Source organism: Podarcis melisellensis (genome assembly GCF_964234715.1).
Source record: "Podarcis melisellensis genome assembly, chromosome: W".
In the NCBI taxonomy this organism is placed as follows: Eukaryota; Metazoa; Chordata; class Lepidosauria; order Squamata; family Lacertidae; genus Podarcis; species Podarcis melisellensis.
Window position 1 is genome coordinate 9,836,179 of NC_138535.1, and position 18,335 is coordinate 9,854,513.

The 18,335-nt window shown below is 46.6% G+C and overlaps 1 pseudogene across 1 annotated transcript in view; it reads right to left on the reverse strand.

Moving 5' to 3' along the window:
• The window catches only part of LOC309361214 (ensconsin-like), a 225,524-nt pseudogene that overhangs the window by 67,549 nt on the left and 139,640 nt on the right, over window positions 1–18,335 (reverse strand). The window contains exon 9 of the transcript XR_014173427.1: window positions 9,752–9,878. The product of XR_014173427.1 is annotated as an ensconsin-like (transcript). The remainder of the gene's footprint in view (window positions 1–9,751; window positions 9,879–18,335) is intronic.

The window sequence follows — 18,335 nt, forward strand, 5'->3', positions numbered from 1 at the left end:
GTTCTTTTGTGCCATACACGAACACATGAAACATGAGTGGGAACGGTTGCACACTTTGCTTGTGCTTTCCCAGCATTCCCCTCACCCTCCAGAGGCATTTCCAGAACAAAGAGGTTGTACTGCCCTTTTGCAACACTGACCAGTTGCTTCCCCCCTCTGGAAATTGTACAGACATTGTTTTCGAAGCACACCTTATACCCCTCCTGTAAGAGACAAGGGACAGATAAAAGACAATGTTTCATCCCAGGTGCCACGTAGACTTCCAGCTGCGCCTGCAAGACAGAAAAATAAACATTTGCCACATTAGATAACGGCTTTTGTGTCCCATCAGTAAATTCAACTTTTTCCCCAGCTGAAACAGCTCTGCAGTTCCACATCTCGACACCAGGTGTCGCTGTTATCAGGTGCCTGCTGGCTCCAGAGTCAATTATCCAGCGCATTACTCTGTCCTCACTGGAGTTAGACTTTAATATTGCCATGGAGTGTCCCATTAAACTTTAATTAGTTTAATGCTAAGCAAATGTCCAGTGCGTTTCCATCGTCACAAGTCCCATTACAGCAGAGCATTTCGCGCAGCAGTTTAAGAAGGGCAGGAGAGGCAGTATCTTTTCAAAGATGAATCTTGGAGCAAGCGGTTTGGAACTCAAAGAAAAGGTTTATTTACAAAAGAAAGAAAACCCTGGCGACGAACCACACATATCAGCAAACACGCCCAAAAGGGGAAGAGGGAACAAACACACGGGAGACTGACTATTTATACAAACTCACATTCCTGGAAGCTTAATGACTTCCAGCTGCTCAGTGATTAGAGCGTCTTGCTAACTCTTAACCCTTTAATACCAACACCCCCTCTCGCTCGTAACACTGAGCTGTACCAACCTTAATTCAAATTTAAACCTGAACAGAAACATTTATGAGATTGCGGACTCAAAGCTTTTGTAAAACCGTCTGCGAGATTTTCTTGGCTTGGACAATACTTTAATTCAACTAAACCTTGTTTTACACTTTGGCATACATTTTGATAACGGATATCCAAGTGTTTTGTGTGTGCCTTGAATTGACCTGATTTAGCTAGTTTAATACAAGGTTGATTGTCTTCCCACACTTTGATAGGTAGGGAACATTCTCCAAACAATTCTTGTACCAGTTGCTTATAAAATTCCAGTTCTCTACATACATCTGATAATGCATTGAACTCAGATTCAGTTGAACTTAAAGCTATAAGTGATTGCTTTCTTGATCTCCAACCAATTAGTGCATTTCCAAATTTTATCGCCATTCCTGACACTGATTTTCTATCTGGTCCAGCATCTGCCCAACTGCTGTCAGCCCAACATTCAAGTTGTGTGCTGCCCTCTGCTGATAGTTTTAAGCGAAACCTTTTGGTAGTTTGGAGATACCTTAAAACTCTCTTTACTCCTTGCCAAGCATGCATTGATGGTTTTTCAGCTTGTCTACACAGCATGTTGACAGCATATGTTATATCGGGCCGAGTCCACTGTGCAATGTGGAGTAGACTGCCTATCGCTGACTGGTAAACCCCGGGATTACTGAACTCTGCCTGTTGCTCGGTTTGAGCATCCTTTGTGTAACTTAACTCCATTGGGGTTTTAACACCAGCACAGTTGTCCATTTTAAACCTTTTCAGCAACTGCTGGATCTTAGCTTCTTGGCTGAGCCAATAGTTCCCATTTTCATCTTGCTGAATTTTAACTCCTAGATAAACAGATACATTGCCCAGTGATTTTATCTGAAACCTTTCTCCAAGCTTTGTGGCAAATTGTTGTGCAAGTTTATCATCCTTTCCACTGTATAATAAATCGTCAACAAATATCAAGACTGCTTCTTGTTCACATCCCGAGCCTTTTAGATAAAGACACGCATCTGCTGCGCTCTTTCTGAACCCCATGCTCTCTAGAGCATCTTTTAAGCAGGAATTCCAATTACGGGCGGACTGTTTCAACCCATAAATGGATTTGTGTAGGCTCCAGACCTGGTTTGGCTTGTCTCCTTCAAAACCTGGTGGTGGTGTCATATAGACTTCCTCCTGTAAGTCTGCATTTAAATAAGCCACATTGACATCAAAATGAAACAGCTTATTTCCCTTCTTAGCTGAAGATGCTAAAAGCATTCTTAATGACTCCGATCTTGAAGTAGGGGCATAGATTTGAGAATAGTGAACACCTTTGCGCTGCGAAAATCCTTTTGCAACTAGTCGGGCTTTATACTGCAACTCCTCAGTAGTTGTGGGCTTCAAACGATATACCCATCAACAACCTACAGCTTGTTGCCCTTTCGGAAGCTCTGTACTTGTAAACACACCGAGAGACTTCATTGAAGCCATCTCCTTTTCCATTGCTTCCTGCCACTTTACGGCTTCTGAGCTTGGAAGCTGTTGTACTTCCATATAGCTATCTGGCTCACACTGTGCCATATTTACGTATACACTTGTCACCTTAAACCGCTCTGGCGGCTTGCCCTTTGTGGCACGATTTGACCTGCGCAATTGCTCCTCTTGTGCCCCCTCTGACCGTTGGCTGTCAGAATCTGTCTCAGACTTTATATCTGGACGCGCCCCTAGGGATAAAGACCTCCGTTTAGATACCTCCCTTGGGCTTGGTGTTGCAGGTGACCTGCTTCGCTTTTGCTGTCTGCTAGGCCTACTGACTGGCGATGTTGGAACACTCCTAGATTCTGGCTTTTCTACCTTAGGAGAAGAACCTTGTGCCTGGTCAGAATCTGCACCATCCCCTTCTGGCTCACCACCCTCTGGACTTTCATCCTCAGCATAAATGCCTAAATCATCTCTCAAAATGTCAGGGTTAGCATGTAAGTGAGTCCATCCGGATTGCTCACAAAATTCAGCGCTCCTACTGAGGACCACTCTTGTAGTATCCCCATTTGGGTTCACGAACCTCCAAGATTTGGCGTGTGGTTCGTACCTGCAAAAGATGAGTTTCCTAGCCCTTGGACTTCCCTTTTTCCTTAACGCTTTTGGGATAAGTACATAGGCTTGACATCCAAACACCCGAAAGTAATTAACTTTGGGCTTCTTCCCATATAAAGCAAAATATGGCGTAGTATCAATTACCGAATTACCGTATTTTTCGCTCTATAACACGCACCTGACCATAACACGCACATCGTTTTTAGAGGAGGAAAACAAGGGAAAAAACATTCTGAATGAAACAGTGGATGTATCATTTTTGGGCTTCATGCTGTGGCCACAGACATGTGATCTGATGGTGAATTTGGGGTGACCCAATGCAAAAATCCTGAGAATTCCTGTGGATTCATGCTTGGTAACCACGTTTTTGCACCATTGCAGCCCCAGGCAACAGTGGGTGCGTGATTTTTTTGGTGCAGGCTGTAGCCATGGACATGCTATGTGATCTGATGGTGAATTTGGGGTGACCCAATGCAAAGATCCTGAGAATCCCTGTGGATCCATGCTTTGTAACCACATTTTTGCACCATTGCAGCCCCAGGCAACAGTGGGTGCGTGATTTGGGGGGGGGGCAGGCTGTAGCTATGGACATGCTATGCGATCTGATGGTGAATTTGGGGTGACCCAATGCAAAGATCCTGAGAATCCCTGTGGATCCATGCTTTGTAACCATGTTTTTGCACCATTGCAGCCCCAGGCAACAGTGGGTGCGTGATTTTTTTGGTGCAGGCTGTAGCCATGGACATACTATGTGATCTGATGGTGAATTTGGGGTGACCCAATGCAAAGATCCTGAGAATCCCTGTGGATCCATGCTTTGTAACCACGTTTTTGCACCATTGCAGCCCCAGGCAACAGTGGGTGCGTGATTTTTTTGGTGCAGGCTGTAGCTATGGAGATGCTATGCGATCTGATGGTGAATTTGGGGTGACCCAATGCAAAGATCCTGAGAATCCCTGTGGATCCATGCTTGGTAACCACGTTTTTGCACCATTGCAGCCCCAGGCAACAGTGGGTGCGTGATTTTTTTGGTGCAGGCTGTAGCCATGGACATGCTATGTGATCTGATGGTGAATTTGGGGTGACCCAATGCAAAGATCCTGAGAATCCCTGTGGATCCATGCTTTGTAACCACGTTTTTGCACCATTGCAGCCCCAGGCAACAGTGGGTGTGTGATTTGGGGGGGGGCAGGCTATAGCTATGGACATGCTATGCGATCTGATGGTGAATTTGGGGTGACCCAATGCAAAGATCCTGAGAATCCCTGTGGATCCATGCTTTGTAACCATGTTTTTGCACCAATGCAGCCCCAGGCAACAGTGGGTGCGTGATTTTTTTGGTGCAGGCTGTAGCCATGGACATGCTATGTGATCTAATGGTGAATTTGGGGTGACCCAATGCAAAGATCCTGAGAATCCCTGTGGATCCATGCTTTGTAACCACATTTTTGCACCATTGCAGCCCCAGGCAACAGTGGGTGCGTGATTTGGGGGGGGCAGGCTGTAGCTATGGACATGCTATGCGATCTGATGGTGAATTTGGGGTGACCCAATGCAAAGATCCTGAGAATCCCTGTGGATTCATGCTTGGTAACCATGTTTTTGCACCATTGCAGCCCCAGGCAACAGTGGGTGCGTGATTTTTTTGGTGCAGGCTGTAGCCATGGACATGCTATGTGATCTGATGGTGAATTTGGGGTGACCCAATGCAAAGATCCTGAGAATCCCTGTGGATCCATGCTTTGTAACCACATTTTAAGTGGGGAGCGAAGGAAAAACAAAGAAGGGACATGAGAGGGGTGTGCAGAGAAGCAGCTGGCTAAGAATGCAGGAGAGGGATTTAACGGGAGGGAGGAAAGAAAGGCAAAAGTTCCCCCCCACCCAAGCCAGCCATATCTCTCTCTCTCTCTCTCTCTCTCTCTCTCTCTCTCTCTCTCTCTCTCTCTCTCTCTCTCTCCCTCCCTCCCTCCCTCCCTCCCTCCCCCCTCTCTCCCTCCCCCCTCTCTCTCCCTCCCCCTCCCCCCTCTATCTCCCTTCCCCCCTCTCTCTCCCTCTCCCCCAGCAGCACAGAGAGGAATTCCCCTCTGCTTGCCTGGAGGGGAGGGGCTTTCTCTGCTCTTTGTTCCGTTTCAGCAAACACAGCAACGAAACAGAGGAGGGTGGGCAGTAAGACCCTGAGGCAGAATGCAGGAAAGCAGCCGCTTCCTCTTTTCAGGTTTTGCTTCTCCGTGCAGCGTGCAGCCCCGCGATTTGATTTTTGCTTGATCTTTCGGCTCCAGGGACCACACATTCGCTCTATAACACGCACAGACATTTCCCCTTCCTTTTTAGGAGAAAAAATCTGCGTGTTATAGAGGGGAAAATACGGTATATACTCGGTTCAGAACATGAGTAGCCGCCTGCCAGGCTTCCGCCCAGTAACTTTGAGGGAGTTTAGCATCAAACAACATAGAGTTTGCCAACTCTTGCAGAACCCTGTTTTTACGTTCGGCCACGCCTCCTTCTTGGGGGGAATAAGGTGTAGATAGACGATGCTTAATTCCCCTTTTCTTAAAGAAATTCTGCAACACAGACCCGGTAAATTCTGACCCTCTGTCTGTCTGAAAAGCAAGTACTCTAGTACCGAATTCAAGTTCTACTGCATGTACCCAATTTTTAACTGTTTCTGCAGTATCTGCTTTTGTTTTGAGAGGAAAAAACCATGTAACCTTTGTTTTGTCATCCGAGAGACACAGTGCATACCTTGAACCTCCCATGCTAGCAACAGGCATTGGGCCACATAGGTCCATATGCACAAGTTGGAATACTTTGTCAGATTTCCTATCTGAACTGGGATAGCTGCATCTATGAACCTTCGCCCTTTTGCATGCAGTACAATCCAAATACTTAGTACATTTGTTCATTTTGCACCCTTCTGATAATTCAGGTTGCCTTTTAACATACTGAAAATTAATATGTCCCAAACGGCGGTGCCATAAATGAACACAAGAATTATGGGTAGGCGAGTTCACACAACCAGCATGAACCTGTTCAACTTCATCTGGACTTGTTTCAAAATAATATAACCCATTTCTGCATTCCACCTGCAAAAGAGATACGTTATTCTTTGAAATAGTGCAAACCCCATTTTCAAACACAGTTTTAAACCCATTTCTATCAAGTTCTGACACAGACAAAATACACCCCTTCATTCCCTTTAGCACGTAGGCATCAATTTCTGTTTGCAAACAATTCAAGAACACTGTGCCTACGGTCTCTAAGGAACGTTTAGTTGAATCTGCCATTGTCACAACTTTAAGGGTTTGCAAATGTCTGCAATTCTGCAAACGGACACTAGATGGCGCCACCAGGTGGTGAGATGCACCACTGTCGATCAACCAGTGTAGATTGCTGCCTTGGCCACGCCCTTGCATCAACGCCATTGCTGAAGCCATGTGCTGTGTGCTGTGGGAGTAGCCACGACCTCCTCCTCTTCTTCGACGTCCCCTGGAACTCCTTGTCTGGTAACTAGAGGTAACGGCCTTGGTGCTGTCTTGACCAGGTTCACGTGTGCAATTCCTAATTAAATGGGAAGAGGAACCACAGCGAAAACAGTGTCTAGCTGCAAAAGCATTTACTGTGTTCTCAAACTCAGCATCCCCACTCTTAGGCACAGCATAACTCCCCTTTGAAGACAAACCTCTTTCTCTTTGCCTTTTATCCTGTTCATCTGCAAGCCGAGAAGAAATGTATTCAAGGGTTAATTCAGTTGAAGGCATAGCTTCCAAAGTTAGAGCTAGAGTCTCATAGCTTTTATCAAGAGAAGACAACAATATGTATGACTGCTGCTCCATTGAGAAAGGAATGCCCAGCTGTCTTAGTTGATTAAAGGCAGACACCATTTTGGCAAAATGTTCTTTCACACACGCTCCCGGTTGGAGACGTAAATCAAACAAACATCTTGTAGCATGGATCTTGGCCCCCGCAGTGTTTCTGGAATTTAGCCGCTGCAGAACCGTCCAGACCTCATGCGTGTTCTTTAACTCAGAAACATAAGGCATTTGCTCTGGTCCCACTGCCAAAACTAGTAGACCTTGGGCTTTCCTGTCGCGTTTCTGTGAAGCTGCTGCTGCTGCTTTGTCTTCTGCAGACGCGTCTGCAGCTGCCTGTAAAGGCGGTGCTTCAGTACAGCTCCACAACTCTTTTGCTTGCAACCAAACCCTCACTCTAGCCTTCCAATCTTGCCAATTTTTCCCATTGAGTCGCGTAAACGGGACAGTAAAACTTTCCTGGGACTCTGCCATCCTCCCTGGGGCTTAGGAACGATACTCACACACCTGTAGACCGTCTCCCAGCTGCTGAGGTGGCTCCTTGAGGAATAAGACGTCTTCCAGCGAGTACAAACTGCGCAGTGCCTGTTTAAAACTTTTTCTAGGCACGTTGCAGGACTCAAGCTGCTTTGAAGGCTTTCGTTGTCGGCAACCGCTTCTGTCTTCGCTCCAGTCCTTTCATAAATCACTCTAAACTGCACTCCTTATCTCCTTCTTGACGTACAAACAACCATAACCTGTCCCATTAAACTTTAATTAGTTTAATGCTAAGCAAATGTCCAGTGCGCTTCCATCGTCACAAGTCCCATTACAGCAGAGCATTTCGCGCAGCAGTTTAAGAAGGGCAGGAGAGGCAGTATCTTTTCAAAGATGAATCTTGGAGCAAGCGGTTTGGAACTCAAAGAAAAGGTTTATTTACAAAAGAAAGAAAACCCTGGCGACGAACCACACATATCAGCAAACACGCCCAAAAGGGGAAGAGGGAACAAACACACGGGAGACTGACTATTTATACAAACTCACATTCCTGGAAGCTTAATGACTTCCAGCTGCTCAGTGATTAGAGCGTCTTGCTAACTCTTAACCCTTTAATACCAACATGGAGGCTGTTAGGTGATAAGAACAGTCTTCGCTCCCTGAGTCACGTCCTCCTTGCGCCTTCCCACGCTTGCCTCCTCTCCTGGACTGGCTGCCATGGAAACCTGGCTGATTCCCATGGAAAGCGACCTTGGAAACATCCTGCCCAGCCTCCCTGGCTCTCTGGGGGCAGGAGCGACGCAGATGGTCAGGAGAATTGCAAACAAAGCAGCGACGAGTGGAAAAACACTGAAGTGAGCTTCCAGCTGGCTTGGCCTCCGGGCTCTCTCTGCCAGTTCCGCCCCCTCTGAAACGGCGTTCCTCCTCGTCTCACACAGTGGAAAACTTTCCAAACCTGCTTTTGGGCTTCTCTGCCCCCCCCCCCGACTCTGTCAGCAGCTCTCCTTGAGGCTGTGACTTCAGGACTTTGCACTGGGCTCTCGGCTTCCTTCTGGCCCTGGCTTCTTGCTGAGCTTTCACACAAACTCCTCAGCACATCCCAGGCAGCATGAGCCGACTCAACGCCCTCCAAGTAGGGCTGCAGCGTAGCTCCCACGCTTGATTTCAACATGCAGAACTCCTCTATCTCTCTCTGCTTTCTATCCTCCAGAAAAGCAGTCTCAGAGCCTGCTGCGTCAACCTCGGCAGCAAATCGTGTGGGTGGTGCCGGCTCCTTCTGGGCTATGCTCCAGAGCCCTGTGGCTAAAAACCACCCCCTCACTTTTCTAACCCAGATATGCCAGGACTGGGTTGTGAGCTTTTCGAATGGGACTGCGTACAATTCCTGGCCGTCTGCTATCTTCTCCCCCGGGGCCCAGCGTACTCACGTAACCAGCAGCAGCTCTCCGGCACCCGGCTCAGCAGACCAGCCCCTCCCAGCGAGCTCCCAGCGAGCTCCCAGCTGGCTCCAGCTTCGTCAGCTGGCTTCCACACACACCGGCACGTCTTGGCAACAGCTTCAAAGCTTTTGCTGACCTCCCATAACCTATGGCGATTGCGTAGCTATTGGATGGAGCCTGGCACACTTCCTTGAGCCGCTCTGCTCTCCGTCAGCTACTTGTAGCAGAGTTCTCGCAGCGTAGAAACTGGTGCAGTGTGTGTGTGACAAATCAGGCTGCAGACGAGCGTTCTAGCTTATCTCTTTCAGTCTTTAATCGTGTAGAAAAACGATATAAATCAGACCCGGTGAACGAGCACACATTTTGCTATCTCACCGCCGGAAAGACGGAAGAACACTGAACACACAGAGAAAAAACACTCCCCTCTGTGAAAACCTGGCCATGCCTCAGAATGTGAGACGTCACTCAGAACTTCTTAACCCTGTAAGTTCTGATTCTCTCCACAAGGTCTACTACCCCTTACAGCACTTTTTTACAACAGTGAAATACGAGGAAATTTGCTCAGAAATCTTTACTCATGGAAATTATAAGGATCAACAGAGCTTAGAAAATTATTGTATATTTCAATAGCCTTAAGAACTACTGGGCCGTGTCCAGAAAGTGGTGTGGGGGGACCCCGGGCTCTCACTTGTGGGGTGCCTCTTCCCCCATGCTTTTTAACATCTATATGAAGCCGCTGGGAGAGATCATCAGGAGGGTTGGGCTGGGGGTTCATCAATATGCGGATGATACCCAACTCTACCTCTCTTTTAATTCAGAACCAGTGAAGGCGGTGAAGGTCCTGTGTGATTCTGGATTAATTGCAGTTTCTGGGTCACCTTCAAAGGTAGCCCCACATAGATCGCGTTGCAGTAGTCCAAGCAGGAGATTATCAGAGCATGCTCTGGTGAGACAGTCTGCAGGCAGCTCAAACGCAATTGTCCCTTTCTGGACAAAGAGGAGACCAACCAAGGGTGGCAGGGAGGACCAAGCTGGTTTTACTCTAGAGTAAGAGTTTTGAAGAGGAGCTGAATAGAAACCTGATTGCCGTTGGAGACAGAGTGCGTTTAACCACACTGGCAGGAGAGGGAGACCGCCTGGGACCGGAAAAGATGGCGACGGAGCACGTCTCCCAGTAGATGAGGGCTGCTTTGTGGGCTCTGATTTCTGCAGGAAGAACAGACACATATTGGTAAGCTGCCGCTTTCTAAAAGGCATGCAGGACATAAGGAAATGAGAAAAGCAACAAGCAATTTGTATTGTAACATTACCCAATAATGATAATGATAATGATAATATACCTAGAAAGCTTATACTTAGTTGGTCTTTAAGGTGCTACTGGAATTATTTTTAAAAAAATTGGGGGGGGGAGATTCTTTTAAAGCAGGCTTCCTCAACCTCAGCCCTCCCGATATTTTGGGCCTACAACTCCCATGATCCCTAGCTAGCAGGACCAGTGGTCAGGGATGATGGGAATTGTAGTCTCAGAACATCTGGAGGGCCAAGGTTGAGAAAGCCTGTTTTAAAGACTGTCTTAAGACAAAAATACTTAATTCTCTTAAGGGAGTTCTTTTTGGGTCATCTTTTAATAAAATAAATATAAATAAAACTTTCATCTTTTTATTAATAATAACAATAATTTATTATGTATACCCCACCCATCTAGCTGGGCTTCCCCAGCCACTCTGGGCCACTTCCAGCAGAATATTAAAATACAATGACAATTCGGACAATTCTGCAACTGAATAGAGGACGTGTGAAGCTGCTTTAGGTGTTCCGAGCTCTGGCCAAAGGGCCTACCTGATCTCCCAAAACACATGGAACAGAAGGATTTCTAAGTTCAATTCATAGATGATGATAGTATTGGACTTCAAATACGCTACCTGAAAGACACACTGCTCTTAGGAGCCTCCCAAAGTGGCTGGGGAAACCCAGCCAGATGGGTGGGGTATAAATAATACATCATCATCATCATCATTATTAAAAAGTATTATTGTCAGAGCTGCCCAAGGTCCCAGCTCACAGAGGACCAACACCAGTTCTTGTTATATACAAAAGTCTTTATTAACGTTCAGTTTCCATTCCAAAGCCGCGGCGCGCAGCTCTACGTCTCAACCCTAGACCGCTGAAGCTCCGTCTGAATCTCCTCCCCCCAGACACCAGTTCAAGACCCTAGCCTTGCTCCACCTCCTCCTTTGCTCCTTTCTCCTCTGGGTCCTTCTGCCCGCTGGGGTGTTGCCCTTCCTGGACTCTTCTGATGCTGAAGAGTCCCCGGATTCTTCCCCCTGCCTCCGGCGTGCTTTAGGACCTGGCTCCCAGTCTGCGCTCCCGGCTGTCCCGCGCGCCTGTGCATTTGAACTTGGCGCGCGCGCCCAGCCGGCAACCTTCCTCCTGACCGTTACACTGCTCCTTTCACTGCTTCCCCCTTCGGGGGGGCTAGCTGGCTCTGACTTCCCCTCTGTTCCCTCACTCAGCGATAGGGCCGTGGTCAGCCCTGACTCATCTTCTCTTTCCCCTGGAGGGGAAGCCGGCCCTGACACGTGGGACCCTTCCCCCCCGCTACGCTCCGGTGGGGAAGCTGGTCCCGATCTCCAGCTGCTGCTTTGGGAGTCACCGCTGGTCCCTTGCTTCTGGTGCGTCCCCCCCCGGGACCCCCCTTGCTCTGGCTATAGGTGCCCCCTTCTGGGAATCTTCCGAATCACTGGACAGACTCATGGAATCTCTTGCCCCACTGTCATCCTCACCTACACTGCCTTCGGATTGTTCCCCTTCGCTCTCTGCTTCCTCCTTCCCCTGTGCCTCTGCTCCTGAACCCCTGACAATTATTATTATTATTATGATTATTATTATCATTATTACAGTGGTAGCTCTACTTACGCGCACCTCTGGTTACGTATCCTTCGGGATACGCACGTGGCAAATTGGAAGTATTTTCCTCGGTTTCGCAGTGTGCGCCTGCGCAAAAGTGCTCTACCACACTGTGCACCTGTGCAGAACAGACACCTTCAGTTGCAAAAACTTTGGGATCTGACCAGAGCTCTGGAATGAATCCCTGTCCGCAACCAAAGGTACCACTGTATTATTACAGTGGTCCCTCGGGTTAAGAACTTAATTCGTTCTGGAGGTCTGTTCTTAACCTGAAACTGTTCTTAACCTGAAGCACCACTTTAGCTAATGGGGCCTCCTGCTGCCGCCGCGCCGGCACTGCACAATTTCTGTTCTCATCCTGAAGCAAAGTTCTTAACCTGAGGTAATATTTCTGGGTTAGCGGAGTCTGTAACCTGAAGCGTATGTAACCTGAAGCGTATGTAACCCGAGGTACCACTGTATTATTATTATTATTATTATTATTATTATTATTATTATTATTATTTAAGGATCTCCCTCCAGCCCTGTAAGAACTTTCTTGTTAAGTATATTAGCTCTTCAGTTTGAACAGATATTAGTAATTGAAAAAGACTGAGTAAACCAACAGAAAAATATAAGATTCAGGTAGGTAGCTGTGTTGGTCTGATGCAGTCGAATAAAATAAATAAAATAAATAAATAAATGGTCCAGTGGCACCTTAGAGACCAACTCAGTTTGTTCTGAGTATAAGCTTTTGTGTGCAGGCACACTTCTTCAGATACATAAATTAAAAAATTAAAAAGTGGTCCAGTAGCACCTTAGGGACCAGCGAAATTTGTTCTGGGTCTAAGCTTTCGTGTGCATGCGCCTTTATTCAGATACCCGGAAACAGAAGTCCGTATAAGAACTAGTATGACAAGAGGCCTCCCAGCATTCTCCCAGGCCCATATAATAACAGCATAAACAGTTGGGCCTGATGAGAGTTTACTGTTCCCAACCCTAATCCTGAGAAAGCCATCTAATTATCTTTTAATCTTAATTATCTTTGAATCTTGTTTTAAGGAGGTAATTTCATATTTGGTGTTAGCAGCCCTGAGCCCGGTTTCGGCCAGGGAGGGTGGGATACAAATAAAAGTTTATTATTGTTTATTATTATTATTACCAGACCCTGATATATAGTGGGAGGGTGGGGCGGGGTTTTTCTACGAAGGGTAGTAGAACTCAATGGGCTTGGGCAACCTGTGGGCGACTGTGAACAACTGCAATTTAGTCCTGCAGGAAAAAGCAAGGGAGAGTATGCAGGTGACCAAAAATAGCCGAAATAAATAAAAAAAAAGTCCAGTAGCACCTTAGAGACCAACAAAGTTTGTTCTGGGTCTAAGCTTTTGTATGCAGGTGCTCTACTTCAGATACACGGAAACAGAAGTCACCAGACCCTTATATATAGTGGGAAGGTGGGGTGGGGTATTTCTCAGCAGGGTAGTAGGAGATGTGTGATTTTATGGTTCTCAAAAGGAAACCTTCTTCTGCTTGTCCATATTGAGAGGATGCCAGCAAGGCTGAACCTTTCGGTAAAAAAGGATTACAGACCTGTACCTCCATGATTGACATCTTCTTAATCCTTGTATTGAATAATAATAACACTTGGCTGTTGTGCTCAGGCAGACTTCTTCAGATACACGGAAACAGAAGTCCCCAGACCCTGATATACAGTGGGAGGAGAAGTCACCAGACCTTTATATATAGTGGGAGGGTGGGGTGGGGTTTTTCTCCGAAGGGTAGTAGGACTCAATGGGTATGGTCAACCTGTTGGTGACTGTTAATGACTGCAGTTAGGCCGACAGTAAAAAGCAAGGGATAGTATGCAGATGACCAAAAAGAGCTTTAGCATATGTCAGTGATGGCCAAACTCGCCCCTCCAGATGTTTGGGGACTACAATTCCCATCATCCCTGATCACTGGTCCTGTCAGCTAGGAATGATGGGAGTTGTAGTCCCAAAACAGCTGGAGGGCCAAGTTTGGCCATCACTGGCATATGCAATGAGACCAGAATCCAATATTTCTATTCAGACCAGGTCTCTCCATCGTTTTCAGTTGAGTAACAAATTGCAATTCAGCCACTTCTCTTTCAAGTCTCTTTCTGAAAATCTTTCATAAGAAGACAGCTGCTTTCAGTTTATCTGAAGAAGTCTGCCTGCACACGACAGCCAAGTGTTATTATTATTGAATACAAGTATTAAGAAGTTGTAATCCTCTCAATAGGGACGCGGGTGGCACTGTGGGTAAAAGCCTCAGCGCCTAGGGCTTGCTGATCGAAAGGTCGGCGGTTCGAATCCCCACGGCGGGGTGCGCTCCCGTTGTTCGGTCCCAGCGCCTGCCAACCTAGCAGTTCGAAAGCACTCCTGGGTGCAAGTAGATAAATAGGGACCACTTACTAGCGGGAAGGTAAACGGCGTTTCCGTGTGCGGCTCTGGCTCGCCAGAGCAGCGATGTCACGCTGGCCACGTGACCCGGAAGTGTCTCCGGACAGCGCTGGCCCCCGGCCTCTTGAGTGAGATGGGCGCACAACCCTAGAGTCGGACACGACTGGCCCGTACGGGCAGGGGTACCTTTACCTTTACCTTTATTAATCCTCTCAATATGGACAAGCAGAGGAAGGTTTCCGTTTTGGAAGCATAAAATCACCCATCTCCTACTACCCTTCCGAGAGAAAACCCCACCCCACCCCTCCCTCCCACTATATATAAGGGTCTAGGGACTTCTGTTTCTGTCTATCTGAAGAAGTCTACTTGCACACGGAAGCTTAGACCCAGAACAAACTGAGTTGGTCTCTAAGGCGCTGCTGGACAATTTATTACAAAAATAAAAATCAAGGGGACTTCCGGGTTTAGCGCCATTGGTAATGGCAGATTCCCTCTGAGCTGGAGGGGACCCGCTCCGTGGAAACTGGGTCGTACCGCTACGGCGAAGCGGAGACCCTTCTTAAATCACAGGCAGGTGAAGCCTGTGAACGTGGGGCTCGGCGGGCACCTTTTGCGCGCCCCCCAACTCGCAAAGGGACCAATTTACGGGCTCCGGAGCGAAGCGGGTGAGTGGCGCGGTGCTGACAGCAGACTGCTACCTCCACGGAGCGAAGCTGCATAGCTGTTACCGGAGAGCGCTGACTTCTTCCTGAGACAATTCGACTTCAAAAGCGACTACCCGTGAGTAGGTTTAATTGGAAAAGGCAAGGGAAAAAAGTCTTTAATTTGGCACCGAAGTGGGAAGGCATAAACAGGAAGTCTGCCTTCCGCTTTTTTGTAAATAGCCTAAAGCAAAGAAGCTGCAAGCCAAAGCCGGTGAAAATTGACTTGAAAGGACTAAAATCCCAACACCCAAGTAAGTGATACCCCCCCTTTTGATGCAGGAGAAGAGGGGGGAAGAGATTTGAACTATGTTTACCTGCAAGATAGAGGGAAGGAGATAAAGATCTACTGCTCAAAATTGGGAACGGGCTGCCAAAGGACAATAAGATTGCCGTTTTTGAAAGCGCACTGTTTGTGAATAGAGCAACTTTTGACAGCTAGCTCTGCAAAGGGATACATTGTTTTTGGATGTCTTTTCCTGCTCTTAGAAAGAAAGAAAGGAAGTAACTAAAAAGTATCAGAAATCGAAACTGACTTTCACTATGGTCTTCTTGTTTTTTTTTAATTTGAGGTGGGGGTCTTAAAGTGCTACTTTGGAGCATAACAAATATAGACTGATACTGTGTCCCCCTAGAGGAAGTTTTTGAAACTGTTTATAACTAGGCCAGGGGAATTTTCCACTTTGAAACAAGTGGCTGTGGGACTGACCTTGAGGGTTTTTTTCTAACTGAAGTGTTATGGATGGGAAAGAAAAAGCAGACCTTCCTTTAGAGAAAACAACGAGGTCTGGGAAATCTTGGCAGCGAAGACCATCAAGTTTACTATAGATCCCCAAGCCAAACGGAGGACATAGATGATGTCTTCCTGGAACAGATGGCTAAGCATTCAAAAGGAAGGGAGATAGTAGTAATGGGGGACTTCAATTACCCGGATATTTGTTGGATGTCAAACTCAGCCAAGAGCATAAGGTCAAACAGATTCCTCACTGGCCTTGCAGACAACTTCATTGTCCAGAAAGTGGGAGAAGCAACAAGAGGAACCGCCATTTTAGATCTGGTCCTAACCAATGTTGATGACCTGGTTAGTGGGGTAGAAGTGGAAGGATCATTAGGCACGAGTGATCATGCTCTTCTGAAGTTTACTATACAGCGGAAAGGAGCAGCCAAGCATACTAGGACTCAATTTCTTGACTTTAAGAAAGCCGACTTCATAAAACTTAGGGAAGTGCTGGGTGAGATCCCATGGACAGTAATACTAAAAGGAAAGGGAGTTCATGATGGCTGGGAGTTTATTAAGAGGGAGATAGTAAAAGCACAACTTCAGGCAATACCAATGAGACGGAAACATGGAAGTTGCCTAAAGAAGCCAGGGTGGCTATCTAAAGAACTTTTAACTGAGTTAAGATTAAAAAAGGATGTGTACAAAAAATGGAAAAGGGGGGAAACCACCAAAGAGGAATTCAAACAAATAGCCAGCACGTGTAGACACAAAGTCAGAAAAGCTAAAGCACAGAATGAACTCAGGCTTGCTAGAGAGGTTAAAAGCAACAAAAAAGGCTTTTATGGGTATGTTCGTAGCAAAAGGAAGAACAAAGAAACAGTAGGGTCACTCAGAGGAGAAGATGGTGAAATGCAAACAGGGGACACAGAAAGGGCTGAACTCCTCAATGCCTTCTTTGCCTCAGTCTTCTCCGATAAAGAAAACAACGCCCGACCTGAAGAATTTGGAGCAAATGATTCAGCAGAGGGAACACAGCCCAGAATAACTAAGGAGATAGTATAATACTTGGCTAGTTTAGATGTATTCAAGTCTCCAGGGCCAGATGAACTGCATCCAAGAGTATTAAAAGAACTGGCAGATGTGATCTCAGAACCACTGGCAGTCATCTTTGAGAATTCCTGGAGAACAGGCGAAGTCCCGGCAGACTGGAGGAGGGCAAATGTTGTCCCTATTTTCAAAAAGGGGAAAAGAGAGGACCCAAATAATTACCGCCCAGTCAGTCTGACATCAATACCAGGGAAGATTCTGGAGCAGATCATTAAGCAAACAGTCTGTGAGCACCTAGAAAGGAATGCTGTGATCACCAATAGTCAGCATGGATTTCTGAAAAATAAGTCATGTCAGACTAACCTGATTTCGTTTTTTGACAGAATTACAAGTCTGGTAGATGAAGGGAATGCAGTGGATGTAGCCTACCTTGATTTCAGCAAGGCATTTGACAAGGTACCCCATGATATTCTTGTAAAGAAGCTGGTAAAATGCGGACTTGACTATGCTACCACTCAGTGGATTTGTAACTGGCTGACTGACCGAACCCAAAGGGTGCTCATCAATGGTTCCTCTTCATCTTGGAGAAGAGTGACTAGTGGGGTGCCACAGGGTTCTGTCTTGGGCCCGGTCTTATTCAACATCATTATCAACGACTTGGATGATGGACTCAAGGGCATCCTGATCAAATTTGCAGATGACACCAAACCGGGAGGGGTGGCTAACACCCCAGAGGACAGGATCACACTTCAAAACGACCTTGACAGATTAGAGAACTGGGCCAAAACAAACAAGATGAATTTTAACAGGGAGAAATGTAAAGTATTGCACTTGGACAAAAAAAATGAGAGGCACAAATACAAGATGGGTGACATCTGGCTTGAGAGCAGTACATGTGAAAAGGATCTAGGAGTCTTGGTTAACCACAAACTTGACATGAGCCAACAGTGTGATTCGGCAGCTAAAAGCGCCAATGCAATTCTGGGCTGCATCAATAGGAGTATAGCATCTAGATCAAGGGAAATAATAGTGCCACTGTATTCTGCTCTGGTCAGACCTCACCTGGAGTACTGTGTCCAGTTCTGGGCACCACAGTTCAAGAAGGACACTGACAAACTGGAACGTGTCCAGAGGAGGGCAACCAAAATGGTCAAAGGCCTGGAAACGATGCCTTATGAGGAACGGCTAAGGGAGCTGGGCATGTTTAGCCTGGAGAAGAGGAGGTTAAGGGGTGATATGATAGCCATGTTCAAATATATAAAAGGATGTCACATAGAGGAGGGAGAAAGGTTGTTTTCTGCTGCTCCAGAGAAGCGGACACGGAGCAATGGATCCAAACTACAAGAAAGAAGATTCCACCTAAACATTAGGAAGAACTTCCTGACAGTAAGAGCTGTTCGACAGTGGAATTCGCTGCCAAGGAGTGTGGTGGAGTCTCCTTCTTTGGAGGTCTTTAAGCAGAGGCTTGATAACCATATGTCAGGAGTGCTCTGATGGTGTTTCCTGCTTGGCAGGGGGTTGGACTCGATGGCCCTTGTGGTCTCTTCCAACTCTATGATTCTATGATTCCATGAACATCGGGTCTTTCTACTCCACCTGCAGCTGCTTCTACACAATCTAAGCCAAAAGGTATGTCATCTGAAGAAGTCCTCGCAATTGCATTAGACAAGATAAATGAATCATTGGAAAAATTAAGTAAACAGGTGGCTGATGCATCAACTAAAATTGATCGAAATACTATAAGTATCAACAATTTGGGACAAAAGGTGAATTCCAATACAGAAACTATTGAGAAATTGCTACAGGAAACTACTCAGATTCGACAGACAGCTGAAGAAGCTAAGGAAAAAGTAGCTGCAGTGGAGGAGAAGATTCCAGGTATACA